The following is a 26,985-nucleotide window of genomic DNA, read 5'->3' on the forward strand; positions in this document are numbered from 1 at the left end:
GAAAGGTATCAGAAAAGCCTAAGAGAGGTTATATTTGGGGTCTGGGAACACTCAAGAATTTTTCTACATAAATTAACGGTAATTGCTTCTTCTCTTTACACCATTTAGGCTTTTGAAAGTTTTCATATGGATGCTCTACTTTTGGATAGCAGGGGAAACTTATATTTTCCTGGAAGGATATAAGGTTGGTCACACACTCCAACTTAAGAGCTGGGCATCAGAAGTTATCTAAAAAAGATAGGGAATCCAGGCAGGCTTCCTAGAGGAAGTAATGATTGAGTAGACTTTTAATTAGATATAAAAAGAAGAAAATTCAGTAAAGACAGATGTGAACACACTAAAGTCAGGATAGCTTGATGTATCCATGAAACTGTAACACTGCCTGTGGTTTGATGTAGCTGGTGTGAAAGACGGATGTGAAAAAATAGTCCAAAGTGGGTCTAAAGATGTAGCCATGGACCAGATTAAAACAGCAACCACTAATGTGCACTAAAAGGTCAGGAGATCGAAGACAGACCTTACCTATTTCAGAGTTCTGCCTAGTAGATCAGGCCCCTTTCAAAAAGCCAGGTTCAATGCTGTGCATATGTTGCTGCTTGCCGAAAGGGGATTTGAACTTAGTCTCCACTTCTCTTCATCCCTGGGCTACATTCATGGATCAAACTAGTATAGGATATCTTCACCTGGATTACCTTGGGCACCTCAGATTTGTCATGTCCAAAATGTATATACATCATCCCTTCTTCCCCCATATACCTACTCCTTTTTCCATGTTTCCTTCTCAGGGACTGACACTGCCATCCCTCTTGTACCCCACACCAAAACCCACTTCTCCCTGCATCCTCTTTACCACCATTCCCCTCCCTGCCTTCTCCCCTCCCCTACCACAGCCCAGTCAGACATATTTTCTTTCTGTTACATCCACAGACTCTTAGTTCAGCCCCTTGCCATGACTCTCTGGATGCCTATAGCAGCCTCTTGCCAGGTCCCTACGATGTATGTCCTACACAGCCACCGAGATGGAAGTGTTACCGTGCTCATGCTCACTGGTAACTACAAGGTAGAGTTCACATTCCTTCTCATGGGATATGAACCCATTCATGAGCTGTCATGTTTTGCTTCTCCAGCTTTGCCCTGCCTGCCACCCTAGGGGCACTCTGCCTTCCCACATCGAAAACTACAGAAGTTCCTCAGAAAGTATCACGTCCTTCCATTCCTTCTAATCTTCTCATGGGCTACAGCCTCCACCCAGAAAGTTCCGTCTCTCCTCCCAGCACCCCTAGTCCTTACCTTAGCCATCTGGGGAACTATTTGTTATCCTTCAAGGTCCAGAGGAAGCTTCTTCTGGGCAGTTAAGTGCTTCTTCCTGTGCAAGTAACTAGTGTTGCATGGAGGTTTCAGCCCATTCGATACAAATACAGCAACTGACACATTGCTTTATTTCTTTATTTCTCACTTTGATATAAATATTTACTAGTTTGGGAAATCCTGGAAGGCAGGGAAAATATCTTACTCTTTGCATTTTTAATGCTCACCACATGATGGATACCTTACAAATGTTGGTTAAATGATTGGCTGGTTGGATAAATGGATAGATGGATGGTTTCTGGTTATTTGTCTATATTAGCACAACTGAAACTTTAAAAGAATTTTTCCAATAGAAGAGACATGTTGTCTTAATCTCAGCTCATCTAGGGCTTTAATCTCTTTTTAAATACATGCACATGCATACACACACACATACATAAGAAATTGCTTAAATGAAGGTCTTGTTGTAGGAAATACGCTAACTATTCACTGAAGCCAAATATATTCACTAAATGTAATAATTATTTAAAGAACATTTAGCGGGGCACCTGGGTGTCTCAGTAGGTTAAGCCTCTGCCTTGGGCTCAGGTAATGATCCCAGCATCCTGGGATCGAGTCCCACATCGGGCTCTCTGCTTCCTCCTCTCTCTCTCTCCGCCTGCCTCTCTGCCTACTTGTGAATCTGTCTCTGTCAAATAAATAAATAAAATCTTTAAATAAATAAATAAATAATAAAGAACATTTAGCCAAGTTTGTCTATTTATTGCATGTTCATTAAAAGCCTTATTTATCTTATCTTCCTATGATGTGTGTATTGTTATTCCCTCTTTATAGAAGACAGAACTGCCTATTAGAGCATGTGAAGACACGTGGTTAGGAAAACTAATGCAGACTGGGACATTAAGCCATGAATACCTAATTTAAAGTCAATGCTTTCATCCACTACTGAAATCAAATCATCAAAACTTACATTGGGAAAAAACAGCATAATGGATGTTACTTTCTCTTACATAATTATAAACAGTATCAGTATTTTCTTGTACATGTTAAAGATAGGATTTAACCAACAGCTCCACCATGAGTACAGCTGGAAAGCAATAGCAGAACTGGTCAATACAAAAATTCATTTTATACCACATAGTTTACACTGGTCCATTTATAGTTTGTTTAAAAAAAAAAAAAAAGAGTTTGCCAACAATAATCTGTAATTATTTTTGCAATGAATATGAATAAGACAGCAATGTTTCTGTTTCAGGCCATGTTCTTTAAATTGTTTTCAAACAATCCCAAAACACTCCTAGCAGGTTAGAGAACAGAATTCTCAGTAAATATTGTCATAAGTGTTTCTAGTTTTAAGAAATGATTTCTTTTGGTTTTTTTCTTCCCCTAATGAGAGTGAAGAGTACGAATGAACTGGAACTTAGCTACACTGTAGAGAATATTTTGTATGGAATTTGGTTTGCTCAGTTTTGTTTCACATAACTGCTTAGAGTATTAAGAAATCCTAGAAGCTCAAAATAAGAAAAAACAAATACAGCTTACCTTTAATGACACTGTGGTAGACAGTCTCCAGGGTGATCCAGATTCCTGCCTCCTAGTGTTAACACTCTTGTATAGTTCCCTCCACCCTCACGGTTGATTTGTGGGACCAACTGAATACAGAAGTTATAATATGTGACTTACAAAACTAGGTCATAAAAGATATTTTGGTTCCTCTATCCTCCTTTCCCTTCTCTCCATTCCCTCTCACTCTGGGGGAAGCTAACTTCCATGACATGAGCCGAACCCACCTGCCTCTCAAGCAACCCTATGTAAAGGTCCACATCATGAGAAACTGAGGCATCCCGCCAAAAGCCAGTGAGGAACTGAGGCTTCTGGCCAATACTGTATGAATGAGCCATCATGGAAGTGACCTTCCAGCCTGTCAACTTCCAGATGATGGTAGCCCTTCTCAACCATATGAGAGACTGTGAATCGAAGTCATCCAGATTAGCTGCTCCCAAATCCTGACTCTCAGAATCTATGGGAAAAAAATAAATGTTTGTTGTTTTCAGTTGCTAAGCATTGCAGTTAATTTGTCACCTGGTAATGGGTACATGACAAAGACACTACCTAAAAGTCCACACACTTCTTGAATCCCATTGCCCAAAAATGTAGTTTCCCAACCACAATTTGATAAGTGTTGGTATAGAAAACACAGTCTTTCTTCTGGCTAGCCATGCATCCTGTTAAAAATTAGGAAAAAAGGCAGAGGTGCACAGATAACTAGGAGATACACAGCAGCCTGTAGGAGACTCTGACATGGGCAGCCTCCAATAAACCACACCTCCCAGAAGTCATACCCATGTAAAGTTTCCTCCTGTGTGGACCTACCCACCTGACTCACATTGGCCAATGGCATATTAGCAAGCATGATGCAAGCAGAGGCTCACACACTGAGTCTCATCCTCTTGGCTCACTACCTTTTAAGAACCTAGCTGCCATTCTGTAAGGAAGTCCCAGTGATCCTGCTGGAGAGAGAGACCATGTGAAGAACCAAAGTGTCGCAGCCAAGCTTCTGGCTGACTGCAGCTGCATGAGTGATACCAGCCAACACTATGTGCAGCAAAAGAAGCCACACAGAACCATAAGAGAGAACCAACGTTGTTTCAAGCCATCAAATTTGGAGGTATTTTGCTACCTAGAACAGATAACTGAAACACAGTCTTAGCACATACAAAGTAATTTACCTGAAAACATACTGCAAACTATAAACTATTTTCTAAATAAAGGAATTTTTAATTCTGCCACACAATAGCAAATCTTCTGTCCTTGATTTCAACCAGATAAGCCAATTGACTTATACAACTGAATCACACAATTAAAATTTCTTACAATAGAAAGGGTATATCTTACAGATCACAGTAATTAGCTATTCTTTTTTTTTTTTTAAGAGTTTATTTATTTGACAGAGAGACAGCAAGAGAAGAAACACAGGCAGGGGGAGTGGGAGATGGAGAAGCAGGCCTCCCGCTGAGCAGGGAGCCAGATGTGGAGCTTGATCCCAGGACCCTGAGGTCATGAACTGAGCCAAAGGCAGACATTTAATGACTGAGTCACCCAGGTGCCCTAGTACTTAACTATTCTTATACTGTATCTAATGTTTGTTTTTTTCCCTAAAATAACATTTCTTCTTTTTTTCTTACAGATCTTATTTATTTGAGAGAGAGAGAAAGAAAGAGTGCATGCATAAGCCAGGGGGTGGAAGGGAGAGGGAAAGGGAGAATCAGACTCCCCCCCGAGCAGGGAGCCCAACATGGGGCTTGATCATGACCGGAGCCACAGGCAGATGCTTAAATGGCTGAGCCACCCAGGTGCCCCAAACATCATTTCTTAAACTGTGACATGAGGACCATGGATTGACATCGGGGACCACATGAAACAGGTGCCAAATTTTTTGTCTTTAATTTTTTTCTAGATATATTTGTGATAAATGTCAAATAAGACTTTGTGATGTATATTCTATTTATAGCAAACTACATTATTAAAGCAGTGTTGACTCCAGATAATATAGCATAGTAGTGTACTATCTGTACTGTACATGGTCACTTAATTTATATCCATTATTGTTTTCTTGCTAAGATATATAGAATAATTTTCCTTTAGAAAGAATAAAAGAGATCTTAAACTACCTTATTTTTGTAGACATAGTATTTTCAGAAATTGTTTAATGGAACTTAGATGTAAAATACCAAAGAAAATGAAGTATGATAAATTTTTTATATTTTTTTATTTTACTTCTATAATTGAACATAAATTAAAAACAAAAATCTCAGTGCTTTATTAAAAGGTCTTTTCCAATGAAAACGTGAAGCCAACAAAATTCAAAGAGTATCTTATGTCCATCATGATACATTAGACCACGTAAATCTTCATGAAAAGACTGGATTTAAAAAGGCTGGAATTTTACTAACTCTTGGATTTGTCCCAACACAAAAGTCTTGTCTTGAAGAATTTGAAAAGGCGCTACACCTGACAGAAAAGATCTCATTGAAACCATGTGTTCTGTTTTGTGACTTGGAGCAGAAAAGTGATAATGAAACAGTGTCCTTGTAAAATAATGTCCCTGACTCCATGAAGCAGGTCATGAATTATAGGTAGCTCTGCCATTTCCCTACACCTGAATGAGACCATCTGGAGCTCTCAGTATAGCTAAAAATCTCAGGTTCTTACATTAATATACACTGATTTTTGTGAGGTTTGGGGGGGATGTTGTAAAGACCATCTTTATTTTTTTTTTTAAAGATTTTACTTGTTTATTTGACAGAGAGAGATCACAAGTAGGCAGAGAGGCAGGCAGAGAGAGAGAGAGAGGGAAGCAGACTCCCTGATGAGCAGGGAGCCCGATGCGGGACTGGATCCCAGGACCCTGAGAACATGACCTGAGCCAAAGGCAGAGGCTTAACCCACTGAGCCACCCAGGCGCCCCAGACCATCTTTAAAATAGGAAAATGTTTTGGGGTGCCTTGGTGGCTCAGTCAATTAAATGTCTCACTCTTGATCTCAGCTCAGGTCTTGATCTCAGGGTTGTGAGTTTAAGCCCTTAAAAAAATAAGAAAATGTTTCTTTATCAAGAAAATATCTGTCTTGAGAAAAATCATGAGAATCTTTCAGAGATGCAAAGCCACAAATCTTAGTGCCCTTCCTTAAAGAAAGGAGCTCCACATATCACCAGGGTTCATTGCTTCCAATAGCATTATTCCCTGGTATCAAAGACTGCCACCACCCATGAAAAAATTCACAGGAGTCTCTCTGAAAATCATTAACATGCACAGTCGAGGCCTTTACTATGTAAAAGTTCACCAACATTCAAGAGGATATAGTGGAAAGAAGCCAACCGAAGTTGATTTCAGTTTCATATTGGTCACTTACTAATAGGTGGTCTTGAGCAACTTCTCTAACCCTTCTGAGACTCGACTTTTCCCATCTGTAAACTGATAATAATATCTATCCAGGGGTGTCTGGGTGGCTCAGTCAGTTAAACATCTGCCTTTGGCTTGGATCATGATCCCAGGGTCCTGGGATCAAGCCCCACGTCAAGCTCTTTCCTCAGTGGAGAGTCTTTTTCTCTGCCTGCCACTCCCCCTGCTTGTGCTCTCTCTCTCTGTGTGTGTCAAATAAGTTTAAAAAAAAAAAAAACTTAAAGAAAACACCTATCCAAAAGTGCATGCTAAAGATTAAATATGATAACATTTAAATACAGGAACTATAGAAAATGTTTCTGGTACTCAGTAAGTTTTGGGTTGCTTTAAACTGAATAAAGATCTCAAAACTCTCTTGTTCTGTCTTCTAAGGCCCCAACTCTCAATTTCCCTAGTGGGCTAAGAGCTTTTTTCCCTTAAACCTCATCACCATTACTTGCAGTTCTCCAGGACTGGCAAAACCAAGTTTCTCCTAGATCCACCACCCAAGAGGGACCCCTTTCTCAAGGTCAGCCTGTAGCTGCCCTGACAGAGCCACCAGGGGCAGCCTCTCTCCCCACCCAGATCTGGGCACTATGTCCTCTCACACACCTAAACTCTTAGCTGCTCTCTCAAGGTTTAGAAGAAAGCCCATCCACTTAATAACGCAGTTTTTCTCTGAGCTGCGTACAGCTGTCTTCTCTGATGAGCAGCACTGCTCCAACTCAACATCTGTCGTTTTAATTTTTAGTCAGTTAGCATCTGACATCCACTAATCTAACCACCCTCTACACATATGGATATTGGGTTAAGATAGCAGATGACAAGTACAATACTCAATTGAACCCTAATTTACTTTGATGTTTTAAGCTAATTCATCACTCCATCTGAAGATTTTACAACTCACCATTTGACCATCGAGTAATTCTATTATTTTTAACTAACATCAGTTAGTTAAAAATAGTGTTTTACATTTACAGTTAGTGTTTTACATTTCAAACATTTTTAAATAGGTAATTTGAACTTCACAGAAATTCCGTGTGGTAGATAAGCCAGATATTATTAGTTCCTTTTTTTTTTTTTTTTTTAGCTGAGGGACAGAAAATTTCAGTCAACTGGCTAAAAAACTACTTGGTTAATCCACTGTCAAATAAACTAGATCCTAGGTCTTGTGGTTTAAAATCCATGTCTTTCCTGCTACACTATGCTGTCTCCTAGTGTCTCTGAGTATCTATTATCTTTTATCTAACTGGTAATAGAAATAGTCAAAACAAAATGAAGCCTCTGACATTAGCCACAGGATATGTGTATCAAATCAAGTGATTAAAGAAAGCAAAGCTGTACCAAGAAATGCTTTCTTTAATTTGTATATAAAATGTTATATTTCTTATAAAAGCAGAAATGTAAAACAGAATTATTTTCAGGTTATAAAAATTACATGTGATAATTAGAGAAAATATTGAAAATGTAAATGAGAAATAAAAAATCACCTGAGTGCAATTTTGTGTGTACTAAGTATGTCTTGAGCATTTTGAGTATGGGAATAATACTTAGGCTTATGTGATTTCTGGAACTGGGGTATACTTCGAACATCCAGTTGATGGGCTCTATGTAGGATGTGAGCAAAATAGAGATGTCAAGAATATCTCAGGATTCTGGTGCAATGGGAAAGAGAAGGTGAGCAGTAGGTTTAACAGGAAGAAGTCTTAAATCCTGTTTTGGATGTTTTATGGTTGTTGTATCTGTTGGTCATCTATGTGGACTCTCCAGTGGGCAACTGAATGTATGAGCTTAGAACACATGGGCAAGTTGGGGCATAGGACAGAAACGTAGATGTATTATTACGCCCCACTGTCTCAGTGCAAGAATGCGTCTTGAAGTTTGTCTCAAACCATGCCTATATGATTTAAGTAGCTGAACAATCAGCAGTTACTTCAGTCATTTAAGAAGGTCAATTTCGATCAACTCATTTAAATTAGTTGACTATGTGCCTGAAAGTATTAATTTGATAACACTACACTTGACCAAGCTGGGTAGAATTTATACAAAGGAAGACATTTGCCTTCTTAATAAAAATTTGTTTAATGATTATTATAAGAAATTTTCCCAGGCATCACTCAATCCCACTTGCTTTGTTAGTTTGGATTTTTTAATTTTTGTTGTGTTGTTTGGGAATTGAGTACATCTTCGTTTCTTTGTATTTATGAGGCTCAGATAGGTTTTCAGACACTCAAAACAATTTTTTTCTATTTTTATTTTCAAATTATTCATTTTAAGTAGTAGCAATTGCAAAATCTTCAGCTGCATGGTTTGATATTAATTCAAAATAATTTCTGAATAAAAAGTACTTTTATCCTCTCAAGCCTGCACCAATAATGGCTGAATCGAACACCTATGTTGGGGGGAGGGGGTCACTTCATGTCTCTAACACTGATTCCTAGAGCACCAAGCAACCTTCTTTTTTTTTTTTTTTTTTTTTAAAGATTTTATTTATTTATTTGTCAGAGAGAGAGAGGGAGAGAGAGCAAGCACAGGCAGACAGAATGACAGGCAGAGGCAGAGGGAGAAGCAGGCTCCCTGATGAGCAAGGAGCCCGATGTGGGACTCGATCCCAGGACGCTGGGATCATGACCTGAGCCGAATGCAGCTGCTTAACCAACTGAGCCACCCAGGAGTCCCACCAAGCAACCTTCTGATTATGTTAGCTTCCTATCTTGTGCCAGTAAGAATATGCTAGTCTGCATAAGTTACAATTCTCATAGAAATGATTGCATTGGTCTTCTGAAATACAATACATACATACATACATAATGAAACTTTTCACATGAGAAGCCAAGAAGCAAAAGAGATGTAATAAGATTTGGAAGAAACATAATAAAAGGAAAAACTTAAGAGAAAACAGATTCACACGGATAGCCAGTGACTTCACCCATTAGAAATAAGGGCAGGGGGGCACCTGGGTGGCTCAGTGCGTTAAAGCCTCCGCCTTCGGCTCAGGTCATGATCCCGGAGTCCTGGGATTGAGCCCCGCATCGGGCTCCCTGCTCAGCTGGGAGCCTGCTTCCCCCTCTCTCTCTGCCTGCCTTCTGCCTACTTGTGATCTCTGTCTGTCAAATAAATAAAATCTTAAAAAAAAAGAGAGAGAAAGAAAGAAAGAAAGAACGAACGAACAGCAGGGATTCAACAGCTGATAGTGATGCTGGAGAAACAAACTGAGGGTTTTGGAGGGGAGGGGGCTGGAGGATTGGGTGAACCTGGTGGTGGGTATTAAGGAAGACACGCATTGCATGGAGCACTGGGTGTGGTGCATAAATAATGAATTTTGGAACACTGAAAAAAAAAATAAAATAAAACAAAATTTAAAAAAAAAAAAAAAGAAAGAAGGATGGCAGTGAAGCACAGCAGAAGAAAAAGAGAAAATTAAATAACTTTAAAGCCTAAAGGGATGCCTGCCGCATGGACACCTGTCCTACTAAACTTAGGTGAACGTCTTCGAAGAAATGATGCATTGTTGATGTGGGTTAATAATTATCTCCCTGAACCACATTGGTCCTTGACAGTGTCAGGGTACCAAATGGTGTAGTAGACTAGCCCAAGAGGCAGAGGAAGAGATTGCTATGCCCCCAACACAGTCTATGACAAGCTAGGCTATTGATGATACAGTACTACTGAGTCAACGACAACGTCTTTCTAGTGGGCACTTTACGATAGGCACGATGCTAAGTGCTTCCCATACATTTTCTCGTTTACGTCTCAAACAATCTTGCAGATAAATTTCACCACCCCGTTACCACTATGGCAGCAGAGTCCGTGAAAGATGAATGGTCTGAATGGTATACACAAAAGCAACATAGCAGAGCTGCTTTAGGCAGCCCTCTACTGGGTACCAATGGTAGAAAACCAATTTGAACAAGCTTAAGAAGAGAAAGTAGGCTTGATTCAGGCAAGCCAAATGTGTGCACATGCGTGTAGCTGTTACAAGGACACTGGCACCAGGACTGGAAAGCTGCGGGACTTCGGCCACTCCGCCCTGCTTTTCTCCCTGGGTTGGCTCAGTTGCCTCGTTCTTCAAAGGGGCTTCCTCCTCACCACGAGGAACAGGGCCGCTGGGCAGCTTCTAGCTCATGTCTCCCAACTTCACCCCCTGAGAGAGATGCCCTCTTGCTAAACACGGACCACCTAACTAGCTGGGGGTGGGCTGCCCTGACTAGCTTAGCTCTCCCGGCTTCTCTAACCTCCGCATTCATCATGGCCAGCGGCGCAGGGGAGCAGCACACACACCGTTCCCTGGGGGATCCCGGCGCCAGGGACCTCCACAGATCATGGGCATTACACTGTCCTCAGAAATGAAATGACTTGTCAGACAAAGAGAAGATGCAACACATGAGAGGAAAAGAAATGAAACTTCACCACAGAATTTCAGAAGTTTAGTTCCAGAACATTCATGACGGATTAATTACCAGTTTGCCTGCATTACGTGGTACCGGAACCCAGAAAATGAAATACTTTGGAATGTTCACATTCTCATTTACCTACACCTGGGAAGCAACACCTCCATACATAAAATAATCCTCTTCCTCAAGTATTCAGAAATAAACAGCAGAAGTGTTAACCTTTGGAGTTCCGGTCCCCTTTAAGGATTTCATGGAAACTGTGGGCCACTGGCCCTGAGTTTATTTAAAGCTCTGAATCCACCCAACTCCGCCACGCTGCAAGCCGCATTTCCGCTTCGCGGGCTGATGCCTGTCAGAGTCTGCCAATAGGGGGCGCTTCAGGGAGACCGCAACGGAGGAGGAGGAAGAGGAATCTTCCGTTGGCTTCCAGTCACCTTGTGGTTCCTGGGAGCAGCACACCACGCAATGCGTTGTGACCCCAGCAGAGGCAGTTTGTTTAGGAAACTGAGTCTAACGAAGAGATTCCAGCATTCTCAGAACCAACCTCTTTCTGCCCCCTCCGAGAGCTGGCACCAGCCTCCCCTGTTCCCCCTAACAGGACAGAATCCCAGCACCACGTGGACGGTGGCTCCTCCAGCCTCTGACCTGTTTTACTCCAACTCTAGGAGTAGCAGCTGCTTCCTGAAATTAGCTGCTTCTCTTATAACTCAGAATGTCTTTTTGCCTTTTCAATTACCGTGTTGATAATTTTACACTTAGCAGTCTTCGTAATTCTCTCTAATAAAATAGCTGGTGTGATTGCTGTCTCCTAAATAGATAGTTACGGCCATATTCCCAGAAATAAGCTCATATTAGGTCCTTACTCCCCATTTTGCATAAAAATTTTAACATGTTCATCAATACACTAAAATTAATTTACAGCCACTTATAGAATCCATGAAGCCAAAATTAAGAATCTCTAGTCCAATGCAGGACATGTTCCATAATGGTGCTTAGAAAATAATTTGAAAGTTCCCTGGGTTCAGGCTACCACTCACTAGGAAGTCCCAACAGTTTTATAAGTAAATGCACTAGTACCTGTGTTGTGTGCTGTTTCCGGAAAGGTGGCCTTGGCATTTCAAGTGAGACATCACAGTAGAAGACTATATATTCACCAGTGAAAGATAGTTAATAAATCATGATCTTGAAGGAGAATTTCACAGTCTTGAGGACCTTCATTTTGATGATAGTCTATTCTCTGAATAGTTTTAGAAAACTGATTTTTTTTTTTCAAGTCTATTCTTGTAATGTTTTTCAACCTTTATGTTGGCAGGTTCCAATGAATCAAGTTCCCTTGGGTTTAAGTAGACTCAAGGTAAAAGCTGATATTAAGATCTAGAAAATTGCAGGGCTGGAGTCATGTGAGAAGTGTCATCTCTTTCCTCTAATAGAGAGAACTCCAAGATGAAATGCAGATTCTCCAGGAAGTGGGCAAGATGATCTCCTGAGGAACAGAAAGAACCTTTAGAGCTCCTATTTGTATCTACGCTTTATCTGACACTTTTAAATTTCTATTTTTGGGGGCGCCTGGGTGGCTCAGTGGGTTAAGCCTCTGCCTTTGGCTCAGGTCGTGATCCCAGGGTCCTGGGATCGAGCCCCACATCGGGCTCTCTGCTCAGTGGGGAGCCTGCTTCCTCCTCTCTCTCTGCCTGCCTCTCTGCCTCCTTGTGATCTCTGTCTGTCAAATTAATAAATAAAATCTTTAAAAAAAAAAGAATTAAATTTCTATTTTTGTGCATGTTTTATAATGCACATAGTATCAGTTGGATAAAAACATGTGAACATTTTATAAATAAAAATAAATACCTATACTCTGAGTACAAGTTCAAAGCTTTTTTAATAATAAAGGTCCACTTTCAAAATATTTTGGAAAACACTGCTTTAGTGGTAAAGAACTATGTTTTGGAGCAAGTTGCAACAACATTTAGCTGCAGGCCAAGTCAGATCCATGATCTGTTTTTGTCAGAAAGAGAAGGGGGAAAATCTATGACAGGGACTGTATATGACCCACAAAGACTAAAATGTGTACTGATTTCCCTTTACGGAAAATGTTTGCAAACCTCAACTTTGGAGCAAGCCCATTTGAAACACCTCTAAAATTCTTTGAAAGGGTAAGAGAGAGCTCCTTTCTCAACTTACCAATGAAATTAGTACAAATGAGAAGGGATGGTGGAAGTAAGTTCATAGACTCATGCTTGTGGCCCAACTATAGAATTATTAAATATGTAATTATTAACAATTATTTGAATAGGGATGAAAAGTCAAAAGTAGAGGGAGTAACAGTGAAGGCACTGACTAACTTCTCTAAAGATGATGGAAGCATCATGGTATTGGGATGGTATTGGTATTTGGGATGGTATTACACCATCCCAAAGAGTCTGACAATGAAACAGTTTTCATTTTATGAAAAAAAAAAAAAGCAAGTAAGAAAAGAGTTTTATATCAGTGTATATGACTATAAAATTTCATAAGAACTGATGTTCAAAGGTGATTCTGAACCGTCAAAATTAGGATAGGTTATTTACAGTATCTCTTCATTAAGGATTCTGAAATACATTTTAGTAACATTTATAGCAGAGAAAAATCACTGAAATAAATAATCCTGAACTTAATAATTTATTTCACATCCAAAAAAACTAGGCTACACAGAATGACTTGATGCCCAGTTGACCAATTCTTCATAATATAAAGATGAAAACAGAAGCTTTAAGCCAAAAAGTGCTGAGAGCCAATTCATTGAAGATGCCCCTTAGTACCTGTTAATGAAGAAGAGGAAATTAAAATATAAAGTAATTAGGCTACCTATGTTAGGGGCAATAAGGCTTTCCAGTAGGCCTAATTAACTGTAATATGTTCATTCTGTTCCATTTCAGGCTCCACCAAATATGCTATTCACAGTGCCTGAAATCTGGAAGCTGGGAATATATCTGTCCTTTGACCACTGGATTGAATAGAATTAACCTTTTCAAATTTAAATATAAATGTCTAATAAAAAGCATACACCTACCACAGTCTGTGACTGCCAGGAAGGAAAAGTTTTTATTGCTCACTGAAGCACCATTTTAGAACAGCTTGCACACAGGGATTGTGTCTGGGGCAGACATTGCTACCATTGTTGACTACCAGTATCCATTCCACATCTTCCTGTCACACAGAATTTCAGTTTTGTTTGGGGTCACTGTGTACACAACTAAAAATATCTCCAAGCAAAGACTGGCCATGGAACCCAGAACCTGCCAATGAGAAAATGCAAAGCTTGCAAGCAGAAGACTTTGGTCCTTCCACCTCCTTTTTTCAAGGCTGCAGATAGGTATGGAGGAGCAGCAACCACTTGCCACCATTAAAAACAGGAGCCACCAGCTTAAAGCCCCATGAAGGAGAGCAATCCTGGGACAGGCAGCATTAGTGAGGAGCTGAGCCAGTTCTGGGCTGTCTCTCTCTGGCCTTGTTGTTATGTGAAAAAAGAAAACCCCTTGGTTTTTTAAGCTATTGCTGACAAGTGTTCTGTTAATCTCAGCTAAGGCAGCCCTAACTTTTAGAATGTGTTATTATGATTATCAAATTACAGTACTAAGTACTATAAAAACACTGTCTCACTTGATTTTTTCAAGAGCTCTATGATGAGGAAACTATTACCATCTATTTTACAGGGATTTTAAGTAACTTACCCAAGATGGCCTAGCTAGTAAATAGCAGAACTCAAATTCAAATCCAGATCTAACGGTCTCTATTGCTTCTTGCGCGATGCCAAACCCAGTGCATTATACGTAGATGGTTACCAGATAATGGCTTTGTTTAAAGATGTTTGCATAACCCACAGCCACAGAAGCTAGAGAGAATGTCACTCTCCTGGTCAGAGAGCACATTTATTTTATTGCTCCAAGATAAAAAGTCTTCCTGCTTTCCTTAGAGGAGATTTGTTTGTATTCCAAGGTTTAAAAAAAAAAAAAAAAGAATGTCTTCCTTGGGGGCAAAGATTGGGCAGGTTTGCCAACAGCCCCTTCTAAGCTTATAGGATTTAAAAGATCTCAGGGTTCCTCACCTGTGACCAATAGCCCTGTGTGCACAGTATCCCTTGGGTCCTTGTCTTGGAACCTCTCATTCTGTGACCATACTGGAGAACCATCTACAGGAAGATGGGTCTCTAGGCTGAGGCATCAGAAACCAGGAAGCATTGATCACCTACCTCATGGTCCCAAGGACCATTTAGTTCCTACATAATTGAAATCCAGAAGGACCAAACATCTTCAGGTAACAGAAAGCACCCCAGGACTTCAGACTGTGAAGAAAGTAAAGAGCAACTAACAAAAAGTTATGAATCTTCCTGTGAAAGCCATCAATTAAGGTATGCAAGAGAAGAACCTGCCCTTTTCATCTCCATTTCTAGAGAACTCTTCTATAGGAAATGTATCTGTGCTCTAAGGTCCAAATGACTGACACAAGCCTTCTCTAGAGTATCAAAAATAGTTACAAAAATGAATGTCCATGGTATGCAAAGCATCAGAGTAACATCTGGTGGGAGATTGGCTGAAGTTTATCACAGAGCACTAACCCTCAAAGAGAAAACCTTTTGCTCTGTTGTAAGAGCCGGAGGGGATAGGGGTCAGAGAGAACTGATACATCTATCTAATGAGTACAGGTTTACTGCCAGGCAGCAGTTAACCTAAAAGTGTCCCTCTAAGGAAGACAAGAAAGGATCAGAGAAAAATCTTCAGATACAACCACAAAACAATAAAATGGCAAAAATATTAAAAAAAAAAAACAACAACTACCCATGGAATTTGGGGCTCAAGGGAAACTGATGTAAGCATTAAGCTGATGCATAAACTGTCTAAACACATTTGGGCTTCTTCTCTCTTCACAAAAGAATCTATGGAGGGGCGCCTGGGTGGCTCAGAGGGTTAAAGCCTCTGCCTTCGGCTCGGGTCATGATCCCAGGGTCCTGGGATCGAGCCCCACATCGGGCTCTTTCCTTGGTGGGGAGCCTGCTTCCTCCTCTCTCTCTCTGCCTGCCTCTCTGCCTACTTGTGATCTCTCTCTGTCCAATAAATAAATAAAATTAAAAAAAAAAAAAAAAAAAGAATCTATGGAAATGTGGCCATTCGAAGTAGGAACCACAGTGGTCTTTGTGGCTTAGGGCCCACTTGACCACTTGCCAGTAGATAGGAGATATTTTAAATTAGGTAATACCTCCTTTTAGCCCTAAAGAATGATGTTGAAAGAATTAAGAACTTCACATTCAAGTGCCTCATACTATTTTCTTTAAGATGTAATTATGCCAAAGAAGTAGTTTTCAATCATATTGGAATTTGTCACACTCTTGAATTTTAGAATTTTGGCAGCACACGTGAAGGAATTAAATATCAAAATCATCATCAAAGTTACTAACAATAACATGGAAATCACTACTGTAATATAACATCTCATGGTTTCCATAAAAGCTTCCCTAGGTATGGCTTCATTCGTTCTCTTGCAGTCTTACTGTAAGGTTTTCTGTACGGCTGTTTGAATACAGCTGTCTTGTCCCCTGACCTCTAATATCCTCAAGGTGCAAAAGATCTCACATGTTCCAATAAACAAACCCTCTTTCTTCAGTGCCAATCTTATATAGACCACACTGTATCAGGCAACCCATTTGCTCTCTTACATCTCACTGAGTTCTGAAGGACAGTATCCAGTTATAGCAAAGACAAAAATGTTATACTCTGATAAAATGTTGTGTCGTGTAATTTGGTAAAGGAATATGGTATATGCCTGCCTAACACTCCAGATGAGAACCTCTGTCCTCGGGGCCCTGGACAGCGAATCAATGTTTACTAAACACCCATTGTGCACAGAACATGATGTTCCAGGCACAATGGAGCAAGATGACAGGTATTTTTAAATGATCCCTGCTATCAGATATAACATACTTTGGAAAACAGGACATGTGTGAAATACTAAAGAACACATCTATAAATAATACCATTATAAGAGCCAATCAGTGCAGTGGCTATAAAGCTCAGTCCACAATCCAGGTGCACAGAAGACATTAAATAAACTAAATTTAAGCCCAAATACCCAGCCTACTGAGTTCTCCTTCCCTTCAGAATACACAAAAGTTATATGTGTAAAAGGACCATGGGTAGGTGGGAACTCCCTCTCACCCCCTGCTCCCCACCTGGTCCTGGTTCATCCATCTTCACCAATCACTGATGAGATCTGGCTGAGATCATCCCTTCATTGGAACATGAGAGTCTTAGGCAAGGCTAGAAGGCCCTGTGCTCAGAGTGAAGGCTCTCTGTGTGAAATGTACAGCCTTCAAGAAAACTCTCTACTCACTCAGAGAGTTTGTTTCCATGGAAGAGTGCCAGGACCCACACTGGCTGTGACCCACCAACCTCTCTCCCCTTCCTTATCACAGGGAAGACCCTCTCTCTCTTGACTTCCCTCTTTCTTTCTCTCCTCTATACTTATCTTTTTTCTTGGACACCTAGAATTACCTCAAATACAACACTTATTCTATTATTATACACTACAACCAAACTAACAATTAGGTGGTATTTGTTATGTGCCAGACACTGTTCCAGTGCTTTATTATATTTATTGTATTTATTCATTTAATCTTTACATAAACTTCTATAGTACTATAGTTATCACCATCTCACGGTTGAGAAAACTAAGGTATGTAGAGGTGACTTTGTCCAAGGTCATATAACTGGTAAAACTGGCTGATTGCTAGTTTTGACCTTTAGTACAGTTAAGAAGAGCCATTGACCTCAAGAACCTTCTGTTTTTCTATATAAACCTGTTTGCACAGTGTTGTGGAAGCTTTCTCATAGAATACAAACCACAGACAAAGATAGGACATGAATATGTTCTAGTTCCCCCTCGCCTTTTTAAACCATAAATTAGAGTCAGCCATATTTTAAACACCAGACGAAAAACTTAACAGTTTTCTTATGATAGTTTTTTAAACTTGGAGTAGGGTCAGATTTGAATACTATTTGGGCTTAAAAGGTTTCATTCAATTGCTCAAAAACAAGGAACATTTGACTCTTGGAATTTATTACTCAATTTTATCTGGATGTTCGATAGCTGGATACTATCCTGTGGCAATGAGTCCTAGCAATATCAATTTGTGGCTTTATAGGAAGCAGGGTCAAGACTGTTTAGATCACAAATCCTCAAGCCTGACCCCAGATTTGCCATCCACAGGAAATTTCAAATAACCCTCAGGTGAAAAACAATCTCCTGGACTCCCAAAAAGTACTCTTTTGAGGGCTCCTGCCCTTTTGGGATAGAGGAAAGCTGAAAATAATGATCTCTCTCTCTCTCTCTCTCTCTCTCTGTCTTTCTAAGGAGTTTTATTTTTTTTTTTTTAATTTTTTTTTTAATTTATTTATTTGACAGACAGAGATCACAGGCAGGCAGAGAGGCAGGCAGAGAGAGAGGCAGGCAGAGAGAGAGGAGGAAGCAGGCTCCTTGCTGAGCAGAGAGCCCGATGCGGGGCTCGATCCCAGGACCCTGAGATCATGACCTGAGCCGAAGGCAGCGGCTTAACCCACTGAGCCACCCAGGCGCCCCTTTCTAAGGAGTTTTAAAAGTTAAAGCTAAATCAGGATACTCTTGATAGTGTATTCCCAGAAAGTGAGATTTCTGGGACATCTGGCATTTGTTCCCATCTAAATGAACACTGTGAAAAACCAAGACTTATTTTTCTCCTGACGATTCATCCGCCGCGATCAAAAGTGAAAATGATATAAATTTCTTGTGTCATATTTTTCTTATTCCCAATAGTAATCATTATGAAGCAGCCTTCATTTTTAAAGGGGAAGTACAAAGTCTGATGGGTATTTCAAGAAGAAAAAACAACAATTGATTCACTCTATCAAAGCTTGTCATGTAACAGCTGAGCCCTGGCACTACCAACAACAAACAACAAACGTGCCAAAGACAGCAAGATGCATTAGGGAGATAAAGCACAGCTTCCTTCGTGCCAGAGCACCACTTGAACGGATGAAGAGAGGGCATGAATGCTGCTTGAAGAAGGTGGGTGCTGAGAAGGGGCTGGTGGCAACACGACACTGGGCAGTAATTGAGAATGTCAGTCTCGTTGCAGACCTCTGCGACGGGGCAGCTGCGAAGTGTCTTTTGACATTGCCACTTGGAGCCAAGTCATCTTTCTCATTAGGCTGTTTAAATGCCACCTGGCCATGCTGAGAAATCTTCTGCAACACAAAGAAGAATGTCAGTGTTCCCCCAAAGAAAGGTAGAGCAAAAAGCTAAACAAAGGCAATGTTAACACAATGCAAAACTCTAACCTGCCACGGGTACATTATCTATCCTTCGGAGTTGCCACAGACCATGGTAGCTTAATCTGAAAACCTAACTGCCAATTATAGAATGATTTGGCAGTTTCTCCCTTCTATCGTTGCTGGAAGAATTATTCATGTGTCGAAGCTAACTATGCCCATGACTACTGAACTCTGAATGTCATCTTTGAAACTCAAATCAAGAATTTGGTGGCTGGCCTCTCGGTTCCCAGATGTAGGGCAGTCAGAATATGTTTCAATGCATCTTCAATCTATTACCATAAAACATCCAGAAAGATTCCCAGAAAAGATAGAGAAGATTTTTGTGAACTACTGGAAGGTTACTTACCACAAAGTCTCTGACTTGATCTCTATCTACTTCTTTGGTACCTCCCTTCGCTATTCTAATAAGGGAGCAGAGAAGAGACCAAAAAATTAAGAGTTCAGATAAAATAAGGTTGAGGTGATTGCTGTTAATGCATCTTCTGACAGTGAAAAGCAAGGAAATGCTAATCACTTAACAATTAGCCATGTTGTTCCCTTAATTAGAAGTGTACTGCATTAAGGAGAAACTTGACCGAATAATTTGCTACTTGATTGAGATGATTATCAACCCTAGAAAGACCACTGGGGCACAACTTAGGGAGATCTGTAAATACATGCCAGATCTTTGTTGCTAATATCACTGTGGACAACAGCTCTCAAGTGTGGTCTGCAGACCCACTAGGAGTCCTCAAGATCTTCTCAGAGGAAATATTAGATCAAAACCATTTTCATAATAATAAGAAGCAGCTTTTGCCTTTTCTACTGCGTTGACATTGCACTTATAGTACAAAAGCAATGTGAGTTCATGAGTAAACTTACTGCCTTGAGTCAGTCATTGCATTCTTCTGTACCTAAGAGTGGGATGAAAGGGTTGTTTCACTTAAGAGTGTCCTTGACGAATCAGTGAAAAGCATTAATTTTTTAAATTAATTCTCAGTTCATAAATTCACTTCTTCTTACATTTTCATGTGACAAAATATACATAAAACCCTTCTGCTCTATACAAAAGTGCAGTGGTTGTCTCAAGGAAAAACACTTACGTGATTGTTTGAGTTGTGAGGTGAACTAGCTGGCCGGGCGTTTCAGTCAATAGAGAATGATAAACCATTCACTCATTCAATTAATACCTCCTGAGTTCGATGTTCTTCTTAGTGAGAATTAAGCGTAATCGCCATCAACTCCCTTTCAAAGTTGAATTATACATTAACAAGTTTCCAATCCTTTCTAAATAATATTGATATAAAATTCATATTCTGTACAATTCATAAATTTTAAATACACAATTCAGTGGTTTTTAGTATGTTCACAGAAGTGTGCATCTATCACCATAACCAGTGTTAAAACATTTTTATCACCTTAAGAAGAAACCATGGCAATCCTTAGCAGTCTTTCCCCATTTCTTCCCAACATACCCAGTTCTAAGCAATCACTAATCTAGCTTTCATCTTTATAGATTTGACTATTCTGGGCATTTCAAAAATCATACATTATGTGGTCTTTTGTGACTGGCCTCTTAGCATGTTTTTGAGGTCCACCTATGTTGTACCATATAATCTTCATTTCTTTTCATTACCAAATAATACTCCATTGCATGGATATACCACATTGTATTTTTCCTTTCATCAATTGATGGAGATTCAAGTTGTTTCCACATTTTGGCTATTATGCTAACAATATGCTGCTATGAAATTTTATATACAATTTTTTGTGGGGGTTACATTTTTGTTTCTCTTGGGTGGATATAGAAGTACAATTGCTGGGCTATATGATAACTCTTTCTTTAACTTTTTGAGGAACTGCCAGACTGTATTCCAAAGCAGCCAGGAAATTAAAAACTCAGCACTAATGCATTCACTCATTTAGGAAACATTATGTCCAGTTCCATGTTCTATATGTTACAGATGTAATGGCAACCAAAACAGAGTCTCTGCCATAATGGAGATTATAACCTGGCAGAGAAGATAGACAAAATCATAACTTTTGGGCTAAATATAATGATAAGGAAAGTACAGGATATAAACGGTCAGATAATCGAGGGACCTAACCTGTTTAGATGCCTGGTAAGATCTCCTGAGGAAGAAATGTTTTTGCTGAGACTCAAGTGAAGGGATAATCAGAACTAACTTGGCAAAGAAGGAGGAAAGTGTTTGGTACAAAGGAGCAAAGTCATGTAAAACCCTAGAGGTAAGGAGGGAGTATATTTTGTTTGAAAAACCAAGAGAAATTCACTGTGACTGCAAAGTGTATAGTGTGCAAGATAAACGAGGGTAAAGATTGAGTCTGGGGAAATAGAGACCACTGAAGGGTTTTTAATAGAGCAGTAATGTGATTAGATTTGTGTTCCTAAAGAACACTCTTGTTTCTATCTGGAGACTGGATTGGAGGAAAGCAAACTAGAAGCTTCACACCAGTCCAGAGCATATAAAGAAAGGGTGCCCAGAAGTTATGGTGGCCCAGACTACAATGATGGCAGTGGACCTGAAGGAAATGGAATGGAATCAAGAAATATTAGAGAGTAGAATCAGTAGGACTTGATGATTGATTGCAAATGGAGAGCAAGAAACAGGAAGGAGTCAAGTAGATTTTCTATTCAGGTACTGGGTGAATGGTAATGCCATTTACAAAGATGGTGGTAACACAGGGAATATGACAAATCATGATCACAGCTCAATGCACAAAGAAGGAACATTTCCCATGCACTCACTTCATGCAAGGCACTGGGGCTAGAGCCTGAATATAGAACTAAGTAAAATACATATGCTCTAGACAGATAACAATCCCTCCAAATATGTCTGCATTCTTATTCCCGAAACCTGTAATATGCTACCTTACATTGTGTGAAGGAAAGAGTTAACATAGCAATTCTAAATGTCTATCCTTGAAAAGACCTCCTTGCAAGATTAGCCCTTGGCTAACCTCTGGGAATTTAGATTTTGGAGTGTTCCTACCATTAACTGGTAGGAACGGCTCACTGTGCCTAAAATGTTTGTGCAAGCAATATGTTTTGTGTTGAACATCTGCATTCCTTCTAGGAATCTGGAATTCTGGCACACAGCAGACAAAGTATGCCTACATAACCAGCTCCAATAAAGACCCCAGGCACTGAGTCCCTAATGAACTTCTCTGGTTAGCAACATTTTACATGTGCTGTCAGAACTCATTGTCGAGGGAAGGAAACACATGCTATGTGATTCCATTGAGAGAGGACCCTTGAAAGCTTGCACCTGTTTTCCCTCAGAATTTGCCCCATGTGCCGTCTCCCTTGGTTGACTTGGCTTTGTTTCATTGTTGTTGTGACTGGTGTTTGTGCTCTGATAAATTGTAGCTGTGAATATTATTATATGTTGAGTTCTTTGCATCCTCTCAGCAAAGCACCACACCAGAGGGTGGTCCTGGGGAGCCCAAACACACATAGCAAAAGTGATTTTGCAGATGTGATTAAAAGCTTTGAGATGAGGATTATCTGAGCGGGCCCAGTGTAATGAAGCAAAGGTCAGAGTGAAGATGCAGGAATGGGCCATGAGTCAAGGGAGGCAGGCAGCCTCCAGAAGCTACATAAGAATGTAGACTTTTCCAAAAAACCTCCAGAAGGTTTTAGCCTAGTGAAATTAATTTCAGACACTGACCTCCAGCACTGTAAGATAGTAAATTTGTGCTGTTTGGAGCCAATACATGTGTGGTAATTTGTTATGGCAATACTAGGAAACTAATATAAATGACCTGAGGGACCATGAAATTTTGTGACTGAGACAAATACATATACACACAATACTTCCCAAACATTTTAATCACAGTCTTTAACTACTGCATACTATCCAGTTTGCCAGAACTATTCCCTTTTCCAAGTGTAATGACAGCATTTACGAATTATCAGAAAGTAAAGGCTTTCCAACCTACCCAGAGAAGGGTCTTTGTTGTGTTGTTCTGTGTTTCCATCCTAACTTAGAGGGAAACTTTCATATCAAGAGTCCTTGATGTCCTGCACATGAAAGAGGAGTCCTTAAATTCCTTGCAGCAGGAATCCACTGAGGTGGCACCAAATTTGACTTCCATCTACAAAAAGAAAAGCAATGGCATCCACATCATAAATCTGAAGAGAACCTGGGAGAAGTTTCTGCTGGCAGCTCAGGCCATTGAAAGCCCCGTTGATCTGAGTGTCACAGGCTCCAGGAATGCTGGCCAGCTGGCTGTGATGAAGTTTGGGCTGTCATTGGAGCCACTCCTATTGCTGGCCACTTTACAACTGGGACATTCACTAACCAGATCCTGGAAGCCTTCTAGAAGCTGAGACTTCTGGTGATTACCAATCCCAGGGTTGATCACCAGCCTCTCACAGAGGCAACTTATGTTAACCTGCCTACGTTGTTCTATGCAACACAGAGAAGAGTCTGATGGACATTGCCATCCCATACAACAACAAGGAGCTCACTCAGCTGGTCTGATGTGGCGGATGCTGGCCCAGGAATTTCTGCACTTGCATGGCACATTCATGTGAACACCCACAAAGGTCACACTTGATCTCTCCTTCTACAGAAATCCTGAAGAGATTGAAAAGGAAGAGTAAGCTGCTGTTGAAAAGGCTGTGACCAAGGAGGAATTCCAGGGTGAAAGGATTACGGCAGGTCCCAGATTTATTGCCACACAACCCAAGGTTGCAGACTGGTATGAAGGAGGGCAGGTGCCCTCTGTGACTATTCAGTGGTTCCCACTGAAGACTGGAGCACTCGGCTTGCCACTGAAGACTGGTCTGCAGCTCCCAGTACTCAGGCCACTTGAATGAGAAGGAACAACCACCGAGTGGCTCTAAGCTGTTCTTCCACAGACTCTTAAATGAAAACTGGAAATAAGATTGACAGAAAGTAACATTTCTAAAAAGAGAAAGAAAAAAAGGAGAGAAGGAAGGTAGGCAGGAAAAGAGAAAGGAATTCAAGGGACAGCTTGTTATATATTAAGAAAAGTAAAATAAAACTCTCCTACTGGATATTTTTCAACTCTTGTCACATATAACAACACTATGCAATATGTAAAGTTAAATGACAAGCTGGTTTAACAAATCATGAACCAGAATACATTTTATACAGGTTTTAATGCTTGCTTTAAACCTTTTTTTGAGGGGTGCCTGGGTGGCTCAGTGGGTTAAAGCCTCTGCGTTCGGCTCAGGTCCTGATCTCAGGGTCCTGGGATCAAGACCCACATCAGGCTCTCTGCTCAGCGAGGAGCCTGCTTCCCCCTCTCTCTCTGCCTGCCTTTCCGCCAACTTGTGATCTCTCTCTCTGTGTCAAATAAATAAATAAAATCTTTTTTTAAAAAAAAAACATTTTTGAGGGGGTGGGGAAAAAATACTAGCTGGAAGTTGATCAGGTTAGAAAACTCTGATAGGCTTTCTTGATAAAAACTAGAAGGTAACATGATGTTAATTATTGTGAGACAGAGTTAATTGATGTACTGGTCAATTATACATATAAAATAAGGTTTCAACTACCAAGAAAACAGGTGTCTGTTTGATGGAAAGGCAAAGTTAGACAATACAACCGCCTTTAATTTCACAGTCTGTGATTCTTCATAAAACTTTTAAAGATCAATTATGTCCTATCAATGTTAGATCCAAGCCAAACTAAGTGATTTATGTACAAATACCCTCACACATGGAGTAATTGTTGATTGAGTAACTTATCTTTATTAAACATGAACTCAAGAGATTATATTAGGAAGCAATTTACACTTATGACTTTCTACACACTTTTTAATTCACCTCCACTTTCTTTTTAAAAAATATACCCCTTAAATAACTGGAGGACAAGAGATACTGCTTTTTTTTTTTTTAGAAGTAAATTAAACACAGTAGTTTAATGCGGTGATTCAGATGTGTCTATAAAATTTAGGTGATATTATATTTAATGCAGTTTTTCAAGTAAGAGCTTTCAGTGGTGTTGCACGTCAACAAAAATTCCAGTCCCTGAGAGCTCACTTCACTATTAATTATACAAACACTCATATGGTATTCACTACTACATTAAAGACACAGTGCTCAGCAAATATGAATAAAGAACAGCCTCTGATCTCAAGCAGTTCATAGGCTAATGGTGGAGATTGACACATGAACAGATCATACTATAGACGGGATGGAAAATTACTGAGATAGAAATATGCAATACACAGGCACCTAATCGAGCCTAGTGGTAACAAGAGAAACATGCTAGAATCAGGACACTTACTATGAACATGAGTTATGTGGGCCACAGCAAATGGGATTGAGTCAGTAAAGACTAAAAGAGAATAAAACCTTTTATTTAGCAAGTTGTTAGCGGGTGGTTTGTTTCTCTGACAGCTACAGATCTAAGTTTGATGTGAGTAATAGGTGAAGTGCCATAACATAGTATGCATGTGATTGGGGGAAAAGATATTTAAAATGCATTTTTGTTTTAATAGTACTATTTTTGATCGATCCCTCTGTCTACCATCCAATCGCTAAAAACAGTTAATGTGTGGAGTTCGTTTAACACCTTCCCAAATTTTTATTGCTGCTTTCCACTGTACTAAATGGCTTTATATTTAAATGTTTAGAAAAGGAGAATCCCAGGGCACCTGGGTGGCTCAGTGGGTTAAGCCTCTGCCTTTGGCTCAGGTCATGATCCCAGGGTTCTGGGATCGAGCCCCGCATCGGGCTCTCTGCTCAGCGGGGAGCCTGCTTCCTCCTCTCTCTCTGCCTGCCTCTCTGCCTACCTGTGATCTCTGTCAAATAAATAAATAAAATCTTTAAAAAAAAAAAAAAAAGGAGAATCCTAAATTTTCTTTTGCTATATTTCTTTCTTAGATTAAGCACTGACAAAGAAAATCCCTTGGAAATAGTATTAAATCCAGGAAGAATCTGGGAAAATACCCACATGCAGCCTCACACACCAACAGCATTCCTAAATCTTTGTTGTCCCCCAGTTCTCATGTCATCCTGAGCTGTAAATGAGTTGAGTGTATCTGTGGAATCCACCCTGTGGAGACAATCGGATTACTAGGAAGGTATTCCTGGAGCAGACTGCAGCAATAGTAAACTAACCCACTCATCGCCCTTGAATACCTAGAACTTAAAAGAAAACTCAAAGCTCACATAATAACTGGACTCAGTAATCCCACCATGAAAAATGGGTGATAATGGATTGTACAACTGGCTTCTGAATGAATATATTAATAGACTAAGTAGAACTAACTATATGCTTTCTAGTCATTTATATTCTCAATAACCAATAAGAGAAAAAAAGGAAATCATATCCCTATTCAGTATTTTCTCCAGTGAAGTGCCAAGTACAATACTGAGAACAATGCAGTCCTAGAATCTAAAGTGATCATGCTTTACAAAATCTCAGTGTACTTTCAGTTTCTTCGACTCATCTGCTCAAACTACGTGAGGCAAAGAGGACTATCTTAATGTTTCGGGTGCAACTCCTCTAACAGAATGTATTTTGAGAAAGAAAAGCTTAAAGACATGAAAAAAATGAATCCTCTCTTTGTAGAAGATGTAATTTCAAGTTAAATGTAAACTCAGCAAGTCAAAACTTGCATTTCACAATTGCATTTACAACCATTAAATAACAGTCCAGTTTTTTGCTAAAACAAGTTGTTATGGATCACATAGAGACAGAGCTTTAGATATAAAAGTGCAACAAATTTCATTTTACTTATTAAGCAGCTACCTAAAAAAGAAAAAATATTATCTCCTCTGTGCCAAACACTGAAATTCCCAGGAATACAAAATACCATATGGAAAGTGTTATACGTGAAATATGAACAAAGAATGGGGAATGCAGAGACAGCTTCACAGATGAAGAATTCTCACAAAAGAAGAATCTAAGCCTTGAAGATTGAAGTTCACCAAGCAAAGATGGAGAGGAAGGAAATCTGGGGCCCAGGAGTCAATCAAGGCACTGAGGCATGGAAGACACGGGAGTGTGGGGGGAACTCATCTAGTCTGGT

General features: G+C 39.9%; 1 pseudogene; it reads left to right on the forward strand.

Moving 5' to 3' along the window:
- Nucleotides 1–994: 994 nt before the first annotated feature.
- Nucleotides 995–23,796, forward strand: LOC111152482 (annotated as a pseudogene).
- The last annotated feature ends 3,189 nt before the right edge of the window (nt 23,797–26,985 follow it).

The sequence above is a fragment of the Enhydra lutris genome, unplaced genomic scaffold, assembly GCF_002288905.1.
Source record: "Enhydra lutris kenyoni isolate GAN:26980312 unplaced genomic scaffold, ASM228890v2 scaffoldscaffold28, whole genome shotgun sequence".
Classification (NCBI taxonomy): domain Eukaryota; kingdom Metazoa; phylum Chordata; class Mammalia; order Carnivora; family Mustelidae; genus Enhydra; species Enhydra lutris.